The sequence below is a fragment of the Nomascus leucogenys genome, unplaced genomic scaffold (genome assembly GCF_006542625.1).
Source record: "Nomascus leucogenys isolate Asia unplaced genomic scaffold, Asia_NLE_v1 001306R_38899_qpd_obj, whole genome shotgun sequence".
Classification (NCBI taxonomy): Eukaryota; Metazoa; Chordata; class Mammalia; order Primates; family Hylobatidae; genus Nomascus; species Nomascus leucogenys.
Genome location: NW_022097738.1, coordinates 18,391 through 38,981, shown reverse-complemented (window position 1 = coordinate 38,981; position 20,591 = coordinate 18,391). Strand labels below are relative to the sequence as shown.

Genomic DNA, 20,591 nt, shown 5'->3' with positions numbered 1-20,591 from the left:
TTTTTAACAAAACAAAGCAATTTTGTTCATCAGATTTTCCAAGCACCCCAAATGTTTCACCTCCAGAACACAAGGCCATGACAACTGATCCCTGTTATCGATCCTGTCTGCTATCATGCAGTCAGGAATGACCTTACCTCCTCCCATTTTTGTCCGTGTTTCTGCCAGACCAGAAGAGATGTGCACAGGTGCTCACAGCTCGGCCCTGATCAGGTTTCTTAGAAGTTTGGATGCAGCAAGGGCACACTGAGTCCTCAGAGGTTCGTGATTCTCTTCACTGAAGCACTTCATCCTTTCAAAAGTGCCAATGATCAAGGTGATGGCAGCTAGCTGTGCTTTGGAATCACTGATTTCATCTTCATACAGAGAAAATGCCTAGTGAACACAAAGCAGAAAGGACTTTCAAGGACCAACCATCCTCTAGTTGAGCATTTTCCAAAGTACTTGTCACCAAACCTCCATCCTGTGAGACTTCTGCAGCCTTCATATCAGAACGTGCTGCACCCTCTCCTGAGAGCCACGGGACACAGCTGAGATGGAAAAAACGCTAAAAAGTTGCAATAAAGAAACTTCTTTCAACTTTGTTTAACCCAGGGTTCCCAAACTGAATTTTGGGAATTGAGTGCATTTCCCAAATTTCATGTTCCATGAAACACTTTTACCATGACCCACTTGGAAATCTTAGATTTCATCAGCAAATGATCAACACCAGTCAATTACGACAATAATATTAACAGGTTCCATAATGGTGGGAAGGTGGTAGTTACATATTCAGTAAAAGAAGAGCAAATTCATGTGCATTACCACCATGCCTGCAAACAAGCAACTGAACCCAGCAGAACTGACGTGACAACACAGAAAGAACAGATCATCACCTGGGACATGAATTCATATGTGACTGTTTCATGATTTTCAAAACCAATTTCCCCAGCAGCTAGTGCTCCTTGAAGAAAAGTCTTAAGGGCAATTCTGCCAGCTCTGCTTTGATCAAAGCACTGATAGCTGGTGGGCAAATGAAAAAATCTTCTGGCATTTCTTTTCCCATTTGTCATCCTAAAACAAGAAAAAAACATTTTAAGTTACCTTAAGTTCAAAATTAACTTGTACAGGGATATCCATTTTATTTAAACTTTTAATAGAACAAAATAGTGAATGCAGTAAGTTGAGTGCACAGTTTTCCTGTCATTTTCCTTCTTTGTTTCAGTTATAGGGCAAACAAGTAAATCAAGCAGGATGTCTTCTCAAAACATCATTTGAGGTTAAATTTGCCTTGCAATGTTAATGTATTTGTTATTTGTTTTTTTCTTTTTGAGACGGAGTTTTGCTCTTGTTGCCCAGGCTGGAGTGCAGTGGTGCAATCTTGGCTCATTGCAACCTCCGTCTCCTGGATTCAAGTGATTCTCCTGCCTCAGCCTCCCCAGTAGCTGGGATTACAGGTGCCTGCCACCACACCCAGCTAATTTTGTATTTTTAGTAGGGGTGGGGTTTCACCAAGTTGGCCAGGCTGGTAACTCCTGACCTCTAAGCGATCCGCCCACCTCAGCCTCCCAAAGTGCTAGGATCACAGGCGTGAGCCACCGCACCCAACCTGTTTTTTCTTTCCTTTTTTTTTTTTAATAAGCTCTGTTATCCAGCTGGAGTGCAGTGGTGTGATCACAGCTCATTGCAGCCTTGAACTCCTGGGTTCAAGTGATGCTCCCACCTCAGACTCCTGAATAGCTAGGACTACAGGCTCGCATCACCACACCTGGCTAATTTTTATTTTTTATTTTTGGAGAGACAGGGTCTCATTCTGTTGCCCAGGCTGATCTTGAACTACTGGCCCCGAGCAAACCTCCCCCCTCAGGCCTCCCAAAGTGTTGGGATTACAGGCATGACCATCACACCTGGGCTGATAAAATTGTTTTTCTGATTTGTAAGTTACATTCCCAAATTGGATAAAATTAGAAAAATACACAAATCATCCACACATCATCCCTAAATCTACCGCCCAGGGATAATCACTGGTAACATTCGGATGCTAAATGTTTCTTTTTTGTATGTAAATATAATGTAACTGGCATTTTTGTGTGTGGTTTTCTTTTTTCTCTTTGGGGCGATCTCGGCTCACTGCCACCTCTGCCTCCTGGGTTCAAGCCATTCTTCTGCCTCAGCCTCCTCAGTAGCTGGGATTACAGTGTGCCACCACGCCCTGCTAATTTGTGTATTTTAGTAGAGAAGGGTTTCACCTTATTGGCCAGGCTAGTCTTGAACTGCTGACCTCAAGTGATCCACCCATCTCAGCCTCCCAAAGTGCTAGGATTACTGGCATGAGCCACTGCATCTAGCCCTTATTTTCTTGAGAGTTAAAACAAAATTGATTCACACTTCAAGTAATTTGTATCTAATTTTTCTTTTTTTTTTTTTGAGAAGAAGTTTCCCTCTTGCTGCCCAGGCTGGAGTGCAATGGCATGATCTCAGCTCGCCACAAACTCCGCCTCCCAGGTTCAAGTGATTCTCCTGCCTCAGCCTACCGAATAGCTGGGATTACAGGCATGCGCCACCACACCCAGCTAATTTTCTATTTTTGGTAGAGACGGGGTTTCTCCATATTGGTCAGGCTGTTCTCAAACTCCAGACCTCAGGTGATCCGCCTGCCTCAGCCTCCCAAAGTGCTAGGATTACAGGCATGAGCCACTGCGCCCAGCTCTAATTTTTCTTTCACTTATGTTGTCCTAACAATTTTCCCGATACTAATTCGAAATCATTTTAATGACTAGAAAATATTATGGAGACTGGCTATGGCATAATTTATTTAACTATTCCCTTTTAGAAATAATCTCTAATATTACAATGAATGTTCTATATACACTAAGCTTTATTGAGACCCTAATTATTCCCTTAGTTTAAATTCTTGGAATTCTACTTGGAAGTAAAATTATTGGATATTTTAACACCCTACTTACATATTGCCAACTTCCTAGAACTATTATAGTAATTCACACTGCCAACATTAGATGGGAATGAATTTTCATCACACCATCACCATTGCTGAAACTTATTTTTCATCTCTCTTTGCCAATTTGATTTCTTAAAAGGTTAGTTGTTGTAATTACAAGCGAGGTTAAGTATTTTATCATGATTGACTATCCAAATTTCTTCTTGTTAAAGCAATCAGTTCTCTTCATTTTTAAAAGATGGCGAGAGGCTGGGCATGGTGGCTCATGCCTGTAATCCCAACACTTAGGGAGGCCAAGGAGGCAGGAGGATCGCTTGAGTCCAAGAGTTTCAGACCACCATGGGCAACATGGTGAGACTCTGTCTCTACAAAAAATAAAGAATTAGCCAGCGTGGTGGCACATGCTTGTAGTCCCAGCTACTCAGGAGGCTGAAATGGAAGGATCGCTTGAGCCTAAGAGTTCGAAGCTGCAGTGAGCCGTAATCATACCACTGTATCCCAGTCTGGGCGACGAAGACCTTGACTCAAAAAAAAAAAAAAAAAGTGACAGTGGCAGTCATAGACCTTGGCACAGTGCATGACAACACAGGAAGAAATGCTAGTAAATAAGTAAAGGCTAGTTACTTTTATTTATTTGCCCTAAATCGTTTTGATCCCCAGAATTTTTTTATCTTATAACTGAAAGTTTGTATTCTTTGGCAACTACTGTTCTAGTCTTTGCTTACACAAGTTCAACCATTTTTTAGTGACTGGGTCTCCCTCTGTTACCCAGGCTGGAGCGCAAAAGCACAGTCATAACTCACTGCAGCCTCCAACTCCTGGGCTCAAGCTGTCCTCCTGCCCTAGCCTCTTTTTTGGGGGATGGAGTCTCACTTTGTCGCCCAGGCTGGAGTGCAGTGGCCCGATCTCGGCTTACTGCAACCTCTGCCTCCCGGGTTCAAGTGATTCTCCTGCCTTGGCTTCCTGAGTAGCTGGCATTACAGGCATGTGCCCTCACGCCTGGCTAATTTTTGTATTCTTAGTAGAGACAGGGTTTCACCGTGTTGGCCATGCTGGTCTCAAACTCCTGATCTCAGATGATCTGCCCACCTCGGCCTCCCAAAGTGCTAGGATCACAGGTGTGAGCCACCACACCCGCCCTGCCCTAGCCTCTTGAGTAGGTAGGACTACAGGCATGTACCACCACACCTGGCTAATTTTTTAATTTTTTTTTAGACGGGTTTCACTCTTGTTGCCCAGGCTGATGCCCAATGGCACGATCTCAGCTCACTGCAACCTCTGCATCCCGGGTTCAAGTGATTCTCCTGCCTCAACCTCCCGAGTAGCTGGGACTACAGGCATGTGCCACCATGCCCAGCTAATTTTGTATTTTCAGTAGAGACGGGGTTTCTCCATGTTGGTCAGGCTGTTCTCGAACTCCCGACCTCAGGTGAATCGCCTGCCTCGGCCTCCCAAAGTGCTGGGATTACAGGCGTGAGCCACCACACCCGGCCTTTTTATTTTTTAATAGAGATTGGGTCTTGCTATGTTACCCAGGCTGGATGAATTCAACTTAAAAAACAATTCTACATATAAATGAAGTCATACAGTATTTGCCTTTCTGTGTTTGGCTTATTTCACTTAGAATAATGTCCTCCAGATTAATCCCTGTTGTCATAAATGGCAAGATTTTCTTCGTTTCTATAGCTGAGTATTATTCTACTATGTAGAGAATATGTGTGTACATACTTATATATACACACATATATACGTATATACAGACACATATATACACAATTTCTTTACTCATCTATCGATGGACACTAAGGTTGTTTCCATATCTCGGCCATTGTGAATAATGCTGCAATAAACATGGGATTGCAGGTATCTCTCTGAGATACTGATTTCCTTTCCTTTGAATACATAACTAGATGTGGGACTGCAGGGTCACATGGTAGTTCTAGTTTCAGTTTTTTGAGGAACCTCCATACTGTTTTCCATAATGGCTATACTAATTTATATTCCCACCAACAATAAACAGCGTTCCCATTTCTCTACATCCCTGCCAACACTTGATTTTCTGTTTTTTTGGTAACAGTTATTCTGACAGATGTGAGGTGACATCTCATAGTGCTTTTGATTTACATTTTCCTGATAAATGATGTTGAACATCTGTTCATATACCAGTTGGCAACCTGTATGTCTTCTTTGGAAAAATGTCTATTCAGATCCTTTGCTCATTTTTAAATCAAGTTATTCATTTGCTTGCTATTGAGTTGCGTTCCATATATATTTTAGATATTGGCCACTTTTCAGATGTATAGTTTGCAAATATTCTCCCCCATTCCATTGCCTGTCCCTTCACTCTGCTGCTTGTTTCCTTTTTAGTTTATTAAACTTATTTTTGCTTATTTTTTGCTTATTTTAAACTTATTTTTGCTTACTTTAAACTTATTTTAAACTTACTTTTTGCTTATTTTAAACTTATTTTTTGCTTATTTTTAAACTTATTTTTCCTTTGGTTGTGTAGGTTTTTGGTTTCATATCCAAAAAATCATTGACCAATGACAAGGAGGTTTTTCCCTATGTTTTCTTCTAGGAGCTTTATGGTTTCAGGTCTTTAATCCATTTTGAGTTCATTATTATATATGGTATAAGAGTCCAATTCCATTCTTCTGCACATGGATATCCAACTTTCCCAATACTATTTCTTGAAGAGACCATTTTTTTCCCCTTTGTGTATTCTTGGTGTCCTTATGAAAGATTAGTTTATTGCATATGTGTGGGTTTATTTCTAGACTCTCTATTCTGTTCCATTGGTCTATGTGTCTGTTTTTATGCCAGTACCATATTACCATACTGTTTTAATTACTATGGCTTTGTAATGTAGGCTGGTTGCAATTTCTATTGTTATATTCACAAATTCCTATCCATAAATGCTGGTAAAGAGTGAATGATAAGCTGGCCTAATAAAAATTGGCCAAAAGCTGCTGTTTCATGCTAGTAGGTCTACTGCATACATCTTTTTTCTCTATTATGAGAAAATCAAGTCCGTACTGAGGCCGGGTGCCGTGGTTCACACCTACAATCCTAGCACTTTGAGAGACTGAGGCAGGAGGATCACTTGAGGCCACAAGTTCGAGACCAGCTGGTCAATGTGGCAAGACCCTGTCTCTACTAAAAATACAAAAATTAGCTGGACATGGTGGTGCACACCTGTAATCCCGGCTACTTAGGAGGCTGACACACAAGAATCGCTTGAACCCAGGAGGTGGAGGTTGCAGTGAGCCAAGACTGAGCCACTGTACTCCAGCCTGGGCAACAGAATGAGACCCTATCGCAAAACAAACAAACAAACAAAATTAAGTTACTGAGGTTGTTCCTTAACATTAACCTGACTGTCCAACTTTCAGGTACATGAGCTTGAGGTATTTTCTTCAAAACTACACCATGAAGACTCAAGCCATGGTTCCATTTTGAGGAAGAAAAAAGCTCATAAAAAGCTGCCCACAACTCATGATATTATTCAATGATATGCCTTTAGAGAGAAATGACTGCAATGCTAGGCCCTCTCCTTAGGTTTTAAAGCTAACCTGAATTAGAACTTAGGAAAGAGTTTCCGCATAAATTCACACTGCTTTAATCTTGCATTTCTAAGTGCTTTTTATGTGATCCCTCAGTTAGTATGTGATCCACCAACATCACCGTCAGGAACACTTAACACAGGATAAGTAACAAATAGAGAGTTGGCGAAAATGGGATTTTATTATACCACTGTCTATTTTTGTATGTTTGAAATTTTTTATAATATAAAACAAACACACACACACTCAGAGTGATGAAAAAGGAACAAAAGTACCTAAATTCTTAAAAGTAAACTCACCACTTTAGAATTCTCTTTATATCGAAAAGCCAGCTGGTAAGCTGCAAATACCAAAGGTGGCAGCGTGAAGCGAATCCGCTGATTTCCACCAGCTCCAAAATGTTTTCGTGCTGTGTTCAAAATCTGACCCAAAAGCATTAAGGAAAAAAAAATTTCCAAACTATGATTAATCATTTGTGAAATAAATGTGGGCTCTAATAATCATTGCTAACATTTTGTGAATATATACAATGTACCATAGCTTATGGTAGGCAATTTACATATTTCTTATCTCCTCAAGTTGTCACAACAACCCAGAGACAGATACAATTCCATTTCACAAATGGGGAAGACTGAGTTTCAGAGAGGTTGTATAACCTGCCCAAGGTAGTGAGTTAGAAGCAAAGATATATTGAAATATATTTTCATACACACATGTGCAAAGTATGCTGCACTGATAAAGAATGTAGGCTCTGGCCAGGTGTGGTGACTCATGTCTGTAATCCCAGCACTTTGGGAGGCCGAAGGTGGACAGATCAGTTGAGGTCGGGAGTTCAAGACCAGCCTGGCCAACATAGGGAAACCCTGTCTCTACTAAAAATACAAAAATTAGCTGGGCATGGTGGCGCACACCTGTAATCTCAGCTACAGAGGAGGCTGAGGCAGGAGAATTGCTTGAATCCAGGAGATGGAGGTTGCAGTAAGCTGGGATCATGCCACTGCACTCCAGCCTGGGTGACAGAACAAGATTCCATCACAGAAAAAAAAAAGAAGAAAAGAGAAAAAAAAAGGCTGTGAAGATACTCAAGAGACTCACATTTAAAGCAGATGCTAATACTTATTAAATGTGTGGCCTTGGGCAAATTATTTACCTTCTCTTAGCCACAAGTTTCTATAAACTCCTAGGGTTGTTGGGAAGATCAAGTGACACATGTGAAGTCTCACCACTACTTAGCACAAGGCATATGTTCAGTAATATTAACTATTATTATGATACAGAACAACTATATGCATATTACTGGTACATCATATCTCCTCATTCAAAAAAATATTAAGGCCATTTAAGTCAAGGAAAATGCTAACATACTTTAAAAGAGCTACTTGTGAAATATTCCATGAATTCTGTGTTTTTCTTAGGTTTTTTTTTCTGAAATGGCACAACATAGAGCCAATTCAGAAAAAATTACAAGAAAAACACAGAGTTTATAAAATATTTTTTAGTATATGTGACACAATGTCATTCAGGTTTTGTGAAATTCCTGATATGGTAGATGAATAAGAGAATGCATTTCCCCTAGGGGCAGTCAGAGCTAATGACCCTATCATTAAAGATCTCCATACATGGGAATAACCAATCAGCCACATGCAGAAGGCATACTTTTTTTTGAGACGGAGTTTCACTCTTGTTGCCCAGGCTGGAGTGCAACAGCGTGATACCCACTTACTGCAATCTCCACCTCCCGGGTTCAAGTGAATCATCTCCTGCCTCCCAAGCAGCTGGGATTACAGGTGCCCACCACCATGCCCAGCTAATTTTTTGTATTTTTAATAGAGATGGGGTTTCACTGTGTTGGCCATGCTGGTCTTGAACTCCTGACCTCAGGTGATCCATCCACCTCAGCCTCCCAAATTGCTAGGATTATAGATGCGAGCCACCATGCCCAGCCGGAAGGCATAGTTTCTAACTACTACATTTGGTATGTAATAGAAAATGAAAACACACAGATACACACAATCTCACATAGAAACATAAGGGAATCAGTTAAAATTACTCAGTCACTCTGTACAGATCATATAGCTCACAGAGCACAATACCACAGTCCTGGAATGTTTGTCACTCAACCAAGACAAAGACCATCACATTATCAACAGAAGTCAGCCTCTTATTTCACACTGATTATGAAGAAGTACAGGAGTGTCAACTACAATGAAGAAAGTCAACAGAAAGAGATGAGACAGTCAGGACGTCCTCAAGCAAATGTCTTTTTCATCATAGCAGCCTAACAGCCTTATGCATCCAAGAATGGTTAAACTACTTTGCCCAAACAATAAATTAAGCAGTCAACCATGCTAACCCTTCACTAAAATAAACTACCTATCTATTATCAGTCACTGATACCCCTACTCAGGCAACATGTTTTATCCATTTCACAAAGATTCCCTGTGGACTAATAATAAAGAGAGAACCTCATGTGATTGTTCTTTATCAGAAAAAAAAGTTAAGAAAAAGGCAAAATGAATTTTTAAATCTTTCATCAAAAACAAAAACATTTTCAATATGACAAATATAATTTATACTTGCGAATTTGGAAAAGTAAAATTAAATATAAGAATTGTATTTCTTATAAAGTTTATTATAAGCAATACATAGTTCAGAAAAAAATGAACATGCAATAATTATGGGCACTCAAGTAAAAGAAGACAGACTTTTTTGTAATTCTCAGATAGTCTTCAAAAGAAATCAGAGCAACTGAATTGTTACTCACATGCTCCAGAAGTTTACAAACAATTATGTGTTTATACATAAAGTAAAAGCCCATGGATGCCATGAATCTTTTTTTTTTTTTTTTTGAGATGGAGTCTCGCTCTGTTGTCCAGGCTGGAGTGCAGTGGCACAATCTCGGCTCACTGCAACCTCCGCCTCCCAGGTTTAAGTGAATCTTTAATTCAGTTGCAATTCCTTCAAAACCATCTAAGACCAGAAAGTGAATTAAACCATTTTAAGCACTTGAACATGTGATTTCACTAGGAGCTGATACGGGGATATACTAAGGGTAAACTCATACCAAGTACTGCTGGTCAGGGTCCTCAGAGCGCAGCAGATGAATGAAGCGGCCCACAAGGCTCTGCTCATCAGCAAAATCTTCTGGATCAGGGTCTTCTACAGGTTGATCTGGCTGATCTTGAATCAACGTGGATACCAAATTCATTATGGAATCCACCTGTAACATGCAAGGCACAAGAAACCCACTGACGTGAAACCACTGGCATATAAAGGCACTGTCAAAAGTGTTTCCAGTCATAAAATTAAAATACAGTATCAACAAGACATTCCTTTTTTTGGTGAGAAAGTCGATACACATGTATGTCATACACACATATACAGACAAAGGTCTGGAAAGATATGCACAAAATGTTAATTAATAGTAGCTATTCTCTATCTGGTGGAATTATAAATGTTTTATAATTCTTTATACATCTTCAATTTTTAATTTATATAACGAATAAGTTACTTGTAAATTTTATTTAGTATTGAATTACCCTCCCCTCCCATCTCAGGTATCTAGGTCCAAAGTCTAAAACTCTAACACTGTTTCCCTAAAATAGCACGTAGGTATTCTCTTACCTGGTCTTGAGAGACAATTTCTGTGTTATAATCCAGAACATTCCTAAGCACATAACAACTCATGCCCTTTCTGGACTCGTAGTCAAAGTATTCAAAGAGTGGGTGAAAATGTTTTAATTTCAATACTGTTAAAATATTGTTGTGTCAACTGGTATATTCAGAAGTCTGGTGAGTTCCTTTGAAACTGCACTACTGGTAGCAATACTACAAAAAGAAAAACAGAAGTCCTAATGAATAAAATTAACTTTCTATACACAAATAGCACTTGTTCCATAAGAATTTGAAATTTTTCATTACACATTAAAGGAAATGGGTCAAGTGAATCACACCACCACAGAAGACTATAACAACCTCCTTTCAAGAGGATAAAAATGCTTATCTAAACGCAAATATATATTCATCTATTATTTTTCTGTTGATACAAAACTAGATACAGTTTCCAACTCATGAACAGATGGTATAGCTAGAGTTAAGATGACTGTCTAGAATTCAGTGACATTTCTAAGGGAAGTATTTTAAGTGGTAGTTTGGTTCCCAGGGGGCAGCCAACAAGTATTATATATTCATGATGAAAATAAGTAGGAAAAAAACTCCATGCAAAACCAGGAATTCGACACAATAGAAAAATACATAAACTATTTCTTCTGCATCAGATGTTGGTGATTAAGGAAAAGCAGGCTGACTGACTTTTAGGTAGTCATTAGTAAAATAATTCTGTAGATATTGAGGCATATTGGGGCATTTATTACAACCTCTTTAGAGGTTGTTATTTCCAATTATTTTGTCTATTTTTACTTTAAAATTTACTTGAGGAGAAAGACATAGATACATCATTTAATTTTTTTAATTTAAATTTTTTTTATTTTTAATTTTATTTTTTACTAGAGACGGGGTCTCGCTATGTTGCCCAGGCTGTTCTCAAACTCCTGGACTCTGATTCTCCCACCTCAGCCTCCTGAATAGCTGGGATTACAGGTGCAAGCCACCACACCTGGTACATCATTTAATTTTCTCTCACACTTATCATTCCATATCTGGACTTGTTTTCAGTTCGCACACACACAAAACCAAAAATGACCAAAAGAAAAAGGGTAACACAAAGGGAGGAAAAAAAGAAGAAATTTTCTTGATGCAGGTAAACCACTGGAAGAGAGATAGAAAGGAGGAAGATTACATGAGGTAAAATTCTGAAGAATATGTCGGGGGGAGGCAGGCCTGGCTTGACCCAAGTTGAGAGCAGTGGGGAATGGGGCAGGAAGGGAACTGCTGGGGAAGGTAACTGGATCAGAGCTGCCCATAGTGGCCACTAGAGGACGCCATAGGTCTAGGACAGAACAGCTGAGGAGGATTCAAGTTGGAAATAGTACTGTTGATATTTCCTTTAAGGTATCAAAATCAAAGCTCAAAATAGAAAAGATATTTAAACCAATTTAATTCTGCACCTTAAATATACATAGCCCCTCATTTTTCGCCATGTGCTCATTCGTAGGAAAACACTACTTATGGAAATAAATACTGCCTGACAAAGTTTCCTTACCAGTTTAAGAACAAACTCATTCACATGCAAGCTTGTCCAACCAGAAGCCCACAGGCCGCATGCAGCCCAGGATGGCTTTGAATGCGGCCCAACACAAATTCGTAAACTTTCTTAAAACATTATGAGTGTTTTGGGATTTTTTCTTTTTTAAGCTCATCAGCTATCGTTAGTGTTAGTGTATTTTATGTGTGGCCCAAGGAAATGCTTCTTCCAATGTGGCCCAGGGAAGCCAAAAGATTGGATGCCCCTGATACACAGAAAGGGATCCAAACTGGAGACACCGGTCCCTGAAGACTGCCTACGGTCCATAGGTACCACACTTTCATTAATATAAAAAAAACCAAGTAATTGGTCACTACTTTCTGCCCCTAATAGTGCTAAGGATGACAATCTTAATGCATGATTAAAACAAGACAAATGCCAGCAGTTCAAAAAACAATTGAGAAAGAAAAGGAAATCTAGGACAAAAATATCTTTATGAGGATTTTTACAAAAATGTAACTGACTTACTGTTCAAGGTTGAGCTTATTGAATATCTCCACTGTTGTTTCTAGAACTTTATCAACATAGTCCACACGATCAGGGTAACATTTCATGGCAAGATTAATGAGAGAGACTTGTAAAGATACAACATCCTCTGAAGGCATGTCTTGTCTAGACTGGAATGTTTAGAAAACCACACAACTTATTTTAAACAATTGTAAAAGGATGGCAGAGAAGTTTCAAAATTTTCAGAACTTAGGAGAAATGCTACACAAACCTGTATCACTGTAGCCACCTGCTGTGAAAATATATCAAACAGTTTAATATCCGCTGGGATTCCAGGTCCATCTTCACGGTGAGCAAATAAAGCTAATCTAAAAAAAAAAAAAACCCTTTATTTTAAAAGATATAGGGTTTGGGTAGTGAGATCATGGATGACATCTTATTCTTTATTGCTTTTCTATATTTTGTATGAGCCCAAAAGGTTTTTTTTTTTTTTTTTTTTTGAGACAGAGTCTCGCTCTGTCGCCAGGGCTGGAGTGCAGTCACACACTCTCCACTCAATGAAACCTCCACCTGCTGGGCTCAGGCCATCCTCCTTCCACCTCAGCCTCCTGAGTAGCTGGGGCTAACAGCATGTGCCACCATACCCAGCTAATTTTTGTGTTTTCTGTAGTGATGGGGTTTCACCATGTTGCCCAGGGTGGTACTGACCTGGACTCAAGCAAGCCTCCCTCCTTGGCCTCCGAAAGTGCTGGGATTACAGATGTGAGCCACTGCACCCGGCCTCCTCAATTCATTTTTAACTAAACACTTTTGCCAACGAAACCTTTTTCATCAGCATTCTTATTTCATACCATATTAAGTAGATTTTCAACAAGATAATTCTCTCAAACTCTTTGAAGCATAATTAAGTACATATGGACAGAAATGCATTAAAGTGACAAATGTATTCAACAACCATGATTTAAATAAATAACCTTTAAACAATAGAAGTACATAGACTATTTTAAGATACTGCATTTTTACTAAAGCTTGAAATACAACTAAGTTTAAAATTCATAAAATTAACTTTTATTTCCCACATCTTATATTACTCAAAATAATATGTTTCATTATCATTATCTGTTTGTCAGAGTCACAACTACATCCACATTTTGCTATGCCCAGAAGCATCACTACTGCCAGAGATGTGTAAGTGACATTACAGGCAACTCAGGAAAATCCAGTTAGTAGCTTCCTTTAAGAGTGGGCCTGATAAGTATGGAATTTTTGCTGCCCAGGATTGAGCCGATAATTTGGAAAAATTTGTTATCTAAATTCTCAAGACTTTAAAACTAATAACTTAGTTTTTTAAAAAACATACAAAAGGTATCTGCAGAAATAAATCTTCTCTTAGGTTTCTGGTTTCATGACAATGCTTACAAGTGTAAGACAGATATTATGTACTACTACACAACATGGCTGCAAAAAAGTCACCAATTGGCCAAGCGCAGTGGCTCATGTCTGTAATCCCAGCACTTTGGGAAGCCGAGGCAGGCGGATCATTTGAGCTCAGGAGTTTGAGACCAGCCTAGCCAACCTGGAAAAACACTGTCTCTACTAAAAATACAAAAATTAGCTGGGCATCGTCGTGCATGTCTGTAATCCCAGCTACTCCGGAGGCTGAGACACTAGAATCACTTGAACCTAGGAGTCAGAGGTTGCAGTGAGCCGAGATGGTGCCACTGCACTCTAGCTTGGGTGACAAGAATGAGGCTCTGTCTCAAAAAGAAAAAAAAAAAAAAAATCTAAGAAAATAAAAAGTGGATGTACTAAACATATGTGATACTTAAAATTTTTTCTTTAAGAAAATGTGATGATAGAGTGATTAAACATTTTCAATCATCTGTATCTTACGGCTACTCTAAATCAAATGAGTTCCCACTGCAAGATACTTACATCATGGTAAAAAACAAATTTTGTTCCTCAATATGATCTTTGGATTTGTACAATTTAAAAAAATAAGTCTGTAAAATGTCTTTAAATGTCAATTAAACACACAGAATAAAGATATTCATTATCTTCATGTCTCCTGCATATTTAAGTTAAGCCTCTTTCATGTCTAACCTAGGCAAGTACCTAGTACTCATATACTCACAAAGCTAAATTATTTATAGTATAATTAAATTAAGATCATTGGTATGATAAAGATGTAACAGAAACAAATAATTCAAAAAAATGTTTAAAATTCATTATTCCCAAGTCAGAGCATTTATCCTCCAGTGTTGGAAGGTCTTACCTATCAATTAAAGCAATGATTATGCTTTTCATGTTTACATTCTGGTGTAACTCAGCACAGGCCCGAAGAAAAGGATTCAAAGTCTGGAGGTGAAATTCATCAGGGAAAACCTGAAAATCAAATGATCAATACAAATAAAAGTATTTCACATAATATTCTAGACTCACATATGGTAAAGTTCACATTTGTGGGAAAAAAACACTGTATTCTTATACAACTAAATTCAAACACATTACTTTTGAACCTCTCTACTAAACATAAGCTCAGACAGAAATACTCCAATAAACAAAGTGCACCTAAAATTAAACTAAACCTATAGAGACCTAGAATACTCAGATTACTCATTCCTACATTTTGGAGGAAAATAAACCACATCGATACAAAGACCAAGGTATATGTTAGAAACAGAAAATTCCTATTTTTAAATTATTTTTAGAAGAAGCAAGATTACATGAAAAAAAAGGAAACACTAAAAAAATTTTTTAATTTTTTATAGAAATGGCATCTTGCTGTGTTGCCCAGGCTGGTTTTGAACTCCTGGCTTCAAGAGATCCTCCCACCTTGAACTCCCGAAGTGCTGAGATTACAGGTGTGAGTCACCACACCTCACAAGGAAAATTCTTTATTCAGGAAAGCTTATTTCCTATTCCATCAAAATTTTTTCAAAACAATTAAATTTAATGAAAGATAAAATAGGTCATTTAAAAAAATGAAATAAATGTTCCCACCTACCTGAATAATACACTCCATGAGATATTCTTGAGCCAAAGCATCTCTACAGTTTACAACTTGCTCCAATATGCCAGTCAAAACAATCTAAAAGAGAAAAAAACACACATAAGGGTTAAAATCTGTTTTCGAAATCTTAAGCTATTCCTCTAGTAACACATTTGAACTACTAACTTGAAAACCGTATTTGAGATTTTTCTCAACAAGACTTCACCACTTCTAAACTTTAAAAGCTTTTTTCTTTTTGAGACAAGGTCTTGTTCTGTTGCCCAGGCTGGAGTGCAGTGGCACAATCTCCACTCAATGCAACGTCCACCTCCTAGTCTCAAGCCATCCTCCCACCTCAAGCCTCCTGAGTGCTGGGACTACAGGTACGTTCCACCACGCACAGCTAATTTTGGTAATTTTTGTAGAGATGGGGTCTCCCTATGTTGCCCAGGCCTGTCTCAAACTCTTGGACTCAAGTGATCCATCTGCCTTGGCCTCTCAAAAGTGAGCTTTTTTCTTCATGGCTTGTGCTTGTATATCCTCAGAAATCTTTGTCTAATCCTAGGTCAAAAAGATTTCCTCCGTGTTTTCTTCTAATAGTATTAGGTTCTGTATTTAGGTCTCTGATAGATTTTTGTGTTTTTTCTATAAGGTATGAGGAATGGGTCAAGGTTCAGGTTTTTTGTTTGTTTGCGTATAAACATCCAATTGTTCCAGAATCACTTGCTGAAAAGGTTGCCTTTGTACTTTTATCAAAAATAACTAATCATAAATATCTGGGTCTATTATGGATTGTCTAGTCAGAGATCGGTAAACTGAGCTGCTGCTTGTTTTTACAAATAAAGTTTTTCTGGAACACAGCTATGCCCATTCACTTCCATATTGTCTGTGGCTGCTTTTGCACCGTATCTGCAGTGTTAGTAGTTGTAGACTGGGGTGTTCAACCTTTTGGCTTGGAGAAGAATTAGAAGAAGAATTGTCTTGGGCCACACATAAAATACACTAATAATAGCTGCTGAGCTTTAAAAAAAAAAAAGCAAAAAATCTCATGTTTTAAAGTTTAAAAACTTATGTTGGGCCACATTCAAAGCTGTCCTGAGCCACAGGTTGGACAAGCTTGTTGTACAGCATATGTCTTGCAAAGCCAAAAAACATTTATTATCTGGTCCCTCACAGGTAAAGTTTGCCATTCCCTGTTTTATTCCCCTCCATTGATTTGTGTGTCTGTCCTTTTCACCAATACCACACAGGCTCTCACTGTGGCTTTAGAGTAAATCATGAATTCGGGTTGTTTGGGTCTCAAATTTGTTCTTCCTTTTCAAATTTGTTGCAGCTGTTCCAAGTTCTTTGTTTCTTCATATAAACTTTAGAATCAGCTTCTTAATTTCTACAAAAGTCTGCTGGGATTTTGACTGAGATTATTGGAGCTATAGATCATTTTTTTTTTAAAATGCTATCTTGACAATATTAAATCTTCCAATCCACAAACATTGCATATGTATCTTTCTGTTTATTTAAGTCTTCTTCAGTAAAAGCCATTTTAAGATTTTTTCAATGTAATATTATATAACAAAAATATTCTGATTTTAAAAATCAGATTTCAGTTTATCTCAGAACATAAGAAGAGGTAACAAAAATATATAAACCTGTTTGTAACGTTCCACATTTACACCTTCCAGGTGACTGAGGCGCACCAAATTTGTTCCCACTAAAATTCTCAGTTCTTGTCTTTCTCATTCTCTTTTTTCTCTATCTCGGCTATGTCCCGGATGCTGCATTCGCACCCAGAGCTTGTTCATTTCTGCAAAGTTGAGCAGTACAAAATCCATGGAATCACTGATATCTCCAGTTGTTTCTTCACTGCAAAGAAACAGAAAAGCCTTTACACAGTATTTACAGGACCAACTTACTGCTATCCCTCTCCTTTGTGCATTGCCTACTTATCTCTGTAGTACACCAGTGCTTTACAAAAAATCACTTTCAATTTCATTGGCTTAGTGTTAAATTTCAAAGGGAACAGAATCTAGGGAAAAAAGTACCTGGAGAGGACAGTATAAATTTAAAGGGCAAATTACTTTCCCCAACTCCTTATCCTGGGCCAAGTGGACTTGCTCTTATGGCAACTTCCTTAATTCAAAAAGGCTAGAAGGGTGGGCATGGTGGCTCATGTCTGTAATCCCAATGCTTTGGGAGGCCAAGGCAGGAAGATCGCTTTAGGCCGGGAGTTTAAAACTGGCCTGGGCAACATAATGAGACCCCATCCCTATAAACCAAAAACAAAAACAAAAGGCTAAAAAATTAACACTTAGGGTGTACTGCTAACTACATCATTTTACTGTTGAATATTTTGTTTTTAATTGGAATGTAAGCTTTGTGAGGGAAGAGACCATGGATTTCCTGCTTTATTTTTCTACATCTCCTAGGATGGAGACCTCAGTAGCTTTCAAAAATTTTTATTGATTGCCTAATTAAATGCTCAAAATGGACAGTCAAAATGTAATAAAGCAAATAACTTTATCAGTTTCTCTACATTGTTAAATTTTTTTATCTTTTCTGTACTGTTTAAAAAAGAAATTGATGCAGATATATTAAAAAAAATTGAATTGTACACCTTAGAAATAAATGAAAATATTAAAAAGAAAAAACCAAAATCTGTTGGGGCAAACTGAAAAAAGATTAAAAATTAAAGAAAGAAAATAAATGAATAAACTTTTAAAAAAAGGAATGAAGTTCTTTAATCTGGGGACCTGTCATGTGAACAGCTCACCCCACTGAAGACCACAGTTGGCTGCCCACCTGCCCCTGCTGTGGGATAAAAGTATAGTAGACTTCGATTCTAGAATACTGATTACACAAGAGACAGGAGTGTCTCTGAATAGCTTTTATTTTTTCTTTTTTGGAGTAATAGCTAACTTGTAACAGATAGTTCAAATCACTTATATTCCAAGGTAACTAGCAGTCTATAAATTATAAAATCTGATAGACATTAAAGGAACAATTATGAAATCCAGCTGGCTCACACTTTACTACTTCATTACAAATTCAATTTCCAAATATAACCCCCTTTAAAAAGTTGTATTTTCAAAGAACATTTAATGTAGTGGAAAAATGCTCAATTACATGAAATAAAAAAAGCAGGTCCTAATAATCCAAAGATAAACTTTGCATAAGAGTACATTTTAGATCATACCACATATACTGAGGAGTTCTATATGACAAAGGAAATCTATATACAAATGCTACCTAAATGGCTGACTGGGTGGAAGAATTATTCATACTTACTATATTTCTGTACATGTTTCCACACTTTTATACATTCTACAATGAAAGAAATATTGCAACAAAATCAAGAAAGAAAATCACTTACTCTGTTGGCTCTCCTTCATCAGGTAAGATATTTCTGGTACACTGAAGAAGGTAATTTCGAAGAAACAGACCCCTCAAGGGATGCTGCACACCAGGGCTCATTTCTACCAAATCTTTCAAAATGTCCTTCCTGGACTGAGGAAATGACTTGACATATACAACTCCAACTGTGATCAAAAGGTAACTAGGAGAATTATGAAGAAATGCTGATTAGAAATCAAATATTCAAATCAAGAATTTGATTATTTCCAAACACACTGAACAAAACATTAAATAAACAAGACAGGTACCATGTTGTTTTCTCCTGCATGATAAGGAAAATATCTCATTTAAAATATAACCGCTGACTGACCTCTAAAAAAACTATATATATATATTCACTCGCATACATCACACACACACACACACACACGCAGAGACATATACTGTATATATACAAGATAGATATTACCTTTAAACATATTAGGAAGATAATAATTGTTATATTGATTTTTCTAACAGTCAAGACACTAAACAAAATAGCAAGCATGTCCATTTTTTCCTGTTTCCAAAATTCTTCAAATATCTACATTATTTGAATCATCTCATTGGAAATGTCCCTAACACATTGCCAGAAAGCGGCCGGGAAGTAGTTTCTTCAACCTAACAGCTGGTTCTCTATTAAAATGCTACCAGGCCAAGCACGGTGGCTCACGCCTACAATCCCAGCATTTTGGGAGGCCAAGGTGGGCGGATCATGAGGTCAAGAGATTGAGACCATCCTGGCCAACATGGTAAAGCCCCGTCTCTACTAAAAATACAAAAATTAGCTGGGTGTGGTGGCGCATGCCTGTAGTTCCAGCTACTCAGCAGGCTGAGGCAGTAGAATCGCGTGAACCCAGAAGGCAGAGGTTGCAGTGAGCCGAGATTGAGCCACTGCACTCCAGCTTGGCGACAGAGCAAGACTATCTCAAAAAGAAAAAACAAAATGTTTCCAAGGGAACCTAGTAGAATGATTCCAAGAGGGAGCTTTGTGATGAGAATGATCAGCATGCAAATAAATACTGGCTATGCTTTTTTTTTTTTTTTTTTTTTTTACACAGGGTATTGCTCTGTGGCCCAGGCTGGAGTGCAGTGGTGTGATTTTGGCTCACTGCAACCTCCGCCTCCCCGGTTCAAGAGATTCTCTTGGATCAGCCTCCCCAGTAGCTGGAATTACAGGCACATGCCACCATGTCTGGCTAATTTTTGTATTTTTAGTAGAGACAGGGTTTCACCATGTTGGCCAGGCTGTTCTCAATCTCCTGGCCTCAAGTGATCCGCCCGCTTTGGCCTCTCAATCTACCATTTATTAATAAAGCTCTAGTGCCTTTTTTTCCTTCATCCCCACCCCCACCCCTCACCCCTACCCTCTCCATCATCCATCCATCCACCAAAAGAATTAGAGGAGATTGAAATGGCAGTCAAACTATCCCCAGAATGGTGAAAGCCGCCAAAATCACTGGGAGCCCCCACTTTAGTGGGGAGACATTTGCTGCAGGTGGCTGGGGGAGCAGGAAAGAGGTGAGGCTGTTGAATGGTGCTCCTTGAAATGGGATTCCCTAGACCAGCAACATCAGCATCACCTGGAAACGTACTAGAAATGCAATGTCTCCAGCCCCAGACCAGACCACAAGCTCAGAGGCTCTGGGAGTTGGGCTGGTGTGTTTCATGATGCCCTCCAGGTGATCCTGGTGCACATTCAAGTTTGGGAACCACAGCCCGAGGAGATGTGGAAGACAGGGCGAGGCCCCAACTTCAGAGCCCTGAGTAGGATACAAGTAACTTGGAAGTAGTAATAATTAGATGGGAACTCTCTCTCTCAGTGAATTAGAGCAAATTCGGTTTTCCCTGTGATAGCATCACTGTCCCTTTCCTTCTGATGGAGACATCTAGGTGGCATGACAGAAGCATCTGGAAGGGCCAGTCCCCTGAGTGAACCTCTGGAGGTGGGTCAAGCCTGGGAGCTCAGGCAGTTGGTGTTGCTGTTGGGAAAAGTTTAACACTGGGTCCCCTCTTTTAGAGCTGTTGGAATTGAGGCCCACAAAGGGCAAGGAAGAAGGA

At 38.7% G+C, this 20,591-nt stretch overlaps 1 pseudogene; it reads right to left on the bottom strand.

Annotated features, from left to right (window-relative positions):
• Positions 1-137: 137 nt before the first annotated feature.
• On the bottom strand, positions 138-18,626 carry LOC115834342 (annotated as a pseudogene).
• Between the last annotated feature and the right edge of the window lie 1,965 nt (positions 18,627-20,591).